A 3,590-nucleotide genomic window follows, 5' to 3' on the forward strand; every position below is an offset into this window, starting at 1 on the left:
TCTAGAGAGAGAAGCTCTCACTTCTCTCTAGAATTAGGATTAGGATTAGGATTAGTTCTTAGATCTAGGCTTTAATCTTTGCTTTCTTCTACTTCTACATCTCAATTCCTTGTTGTTAGATTCATTCTTCTTCCATTCTTTTATTGTAATTTCCTTTATGTTGTTCTTATACTTTGTTGTAGATCTACTATTGTTTCTTCCATTTTCTTTCAATTCAATAAGAGGTAATTCATAATAATTGTTCTTCTTTGCTTTTCTATTGTTGATCTCTTGACTTTGTAGTTAGATCTCTCTTTAATTCTTGCAATTTATGTTGTTTACTTTTATTGCCTTTTATGTGTTTGTTGAAATACCTCTTCTAGATATAGTATAGATTTTGTTCCTCTTGGCCTAGGTAGAGTAATTAGTGACACTTGAGTTATCTAATTCCTTTGTTGATTGATAATTGGAGAGATTGCTAATTGGTTTGGAGTGCACTAAAGCTAGTCTTTCCTTGGGAGTTGGCTAGGACTTGTGGCTCAGGTCAATTCATCCACTTGACTTTCCTTTCTTTAGTAAGGGTTAACTAAGTGGTAGCAATGAACAATACTCATCACAATTGAGAAGGATAACTAGGATAGAACTTCTAGTTCTCATATCTTGCCAAGAGCTTTATAGTTGTTATTTTAATTTCATTGCCATTTACTTTCATGTCTCTTATCCAAAACCCCAAAACACATCACAACCAATAACAAGACACTTCATTACAATTCCTAGGGAGAACGACCCGAGGTTTCAATACTTCGGTTATAAATTTAGGGGTTTGTTTTAGCGACAAACAATCTTTTGTATGAAAGGATTAGTGATTGGTTTAGAAACTATACTTGCAACGAGAATTCATTTGTGAAATTCTAAACCATCAAAAATCCATTCGTCACCCATAACATAAACAACACTTCCAACATCATCCTCAGTAAACTCTTATGATCAAAATCAAGCATGATTCATCATTTGTCAACCTTACTTCACTCCCAAACTACCACCTTTCTTTGCTTCATCTCATTTCTAGGCATACTATTAGGATTTAGGGTTAAAAGAATAAAAATAGAGGTTTAGAGATTTGAAATTAGGATTTAAAACACAAAACCCATTTTTGATAAAAACAGGAGTCACGCGTACGCGTTGGCATGCATTTTTCCTTGCTCGTTTACACAAGCATCTTGCTCGTGTACGCGAGATGCCCAACCTGAAAGGGTTGGTCGCGTACGCAACCCTTCTAAAACCACTGCTCGCGTATGCAAGATGCCAAACTCAAAAGGGTTGGTCGCGTCGCATGCAGTGGTCGCGTACGCAAGCTTTGCAGAAGGGCAAAATTGCTGAATGCTGCAGAAATTTCAGTTTTGCACTCCAAACTTTCGACGCGCGTAACTTTTTTGTTTTAAATATTTTTCATCCGTTCTTTAAACGGTGTAAACTTCACGGACCCAATTTTCATATGAATCAAGTTTGAAACAATTTGGGGATCCGGAAGTCAAGTTATGGCTCGCCGAAATTCGGCCAAAAATAAAATTTTCACAAAACTTAACAAACCTCCAATTTTAAAACATACAAATTCCAAACCCTTTGAAACCATCTCAAACCTTACCAATTCAGCATCAACCATATACCAACTTCTTCATACAATCTATAACCTACCAATTTTCTCCATTTTCATCAATCTCAAATTCAATATTTCAAGTTCATCAATATATAAAGTACATCATCAATTTCTTATGACAATTTCAATATCAACATCACCATCAATATGGTACCAACCACAATTCAATCTCACTAACCATTAAACATATACCAAGGCATACATATCATACATACAAGATTCCATCAAAACCTCTAAAAACCACATACATAATAACACAATCCATCTCAATCAATCAACAACATCAACAATTTAATTCCTATCCTAGGGTCACTAGCCTAAGTTTTCACAATACATTATATTTTAGATACGAGAAACACCTCTAATTCACCTTTTTCTTAAACTTTCAAGACTTCAACACCTCCTAAACAGATTTTTCAGCCATAAAACTTCACTCCAAGCTTCCAAGACTTCAATCAAACTCCAATATCACAAGTTTTGACCTTCACTTAATTCTCACCAACAATATTCAACTAAACCCAATTTATCACTATAGTTAATCCATAAACTGAAAATCTCAATAATTTCACAAGAGGGATAGGATTTTTACCTTGCTCATAGCTCAAGTGAGCCACATCTAACAAAACCCATAAGCTAGTTCGAACCTAAGCACCAAAATCAAGCAATTTTCAACATAATTGCTCATAAAATTCAAATTTTAGGGAGAAGAAAATTGAAATACAGAAGTAATTTCCTTACTTCATCATTAATTGGGTTTTGTAGAGCTCGCCGCCGCGGTTGCTTGGCTGCAAACAGTGCGGCGATCGGAGCTCGGAGTGAAAAGCACTAAAGGTTAGGTTTCATGTATGGAGTGTTATTCTCCCTTGGCCAAATGCTTCAGCGTGTTTTGCTGAAGGAGGGAGGAAAGAGGGCTGTCTTAAGTATGTTTGGGCTGAGTTGGGTTGGTACTTGAGTTCAATATGAGCCCGGTTCGTTCGGTTTGGTTTGTTCGATTTAATTTTGGACCAAATTTTTTAAAATTAGTGATAAAATTCTTGTTTTAATTTACTCTATCATATTAAACTATAATTTTTTTAATTTTTTAGAATAAATATTAATTTATGAATTAGTTATTTAGTAATTAATTATCCGAATTTTACAAAAAAATTTATATGTGTAGCAGTATTCTATAAATATATATAATAAAATATTAAAAAGAAAAAAGTTTTACATTCTTTTCTTCTAAGTTTAAGGAGCGAGAGTTTGAAAGAGAAAACTATAACGGATGTTTTTATATTGAATACACTTATTTAGTATTTTTTGAGAAGATCTTGAATAATAGATAGATCAAGTTCGTCTTTTATTGAAATTTAATCTTTATTTTGAATAATAAAAACAATAAGGATTGGATTTTAAACTATATTGTTATAGATGGTTTGATATTACATTATAAATTATATCTTTTAACATATTAAATTATTAGATAAAAATGCATACATAATTCTTTTTTTTTTTTGGATTTTTCATTATGGACCACTCCACTTAAAAGTCTATCGTTGGTCAATAAGTTACTGCATGCATAAAGTAAAATTTGAACTCCCGATATTTACTTAAATTGACGAGTGAACTTACTACTCGACCAAACGAAGATAGTGTTACACATACATGTGATTCTAGATAGTGTTACACATATATGTGATTCTATATCTAACCTAATTAAAACAATTATTTTGAGTCAACAGTAATATACCCAACATATATATATATATATAGCTCTACTTAAGGGTTTGTCGCTGGTCAATAAGTTGCTGCATGCACAAAACAGAATTCGAACTCTCAACATTTACTTAAATAAACGAGTGAGCTGACTACTCGACCAACCCAAGATAGTTACACATATATGTGATTCTATATCTAACCTAATTAAAACAATTATTTTGAGTCAATATTAATATGATAATTACACATACATGTG

Source organism: Arachis duranensis, chromosome 1 (genome assembly GCF_000817695.3).
Source record: "Arachis duranensis cultivar V14167 chromosome 1, aradu.V14167.gnm2.J7QH, whole genome shotgun sequence".
Taxonomy (NCBI): Eukaryota; Viridiplantae; Streptophyta; class Magnoliopsida; order Fabales; family Fabaceae; genus Arachis; species Arachis duranensis.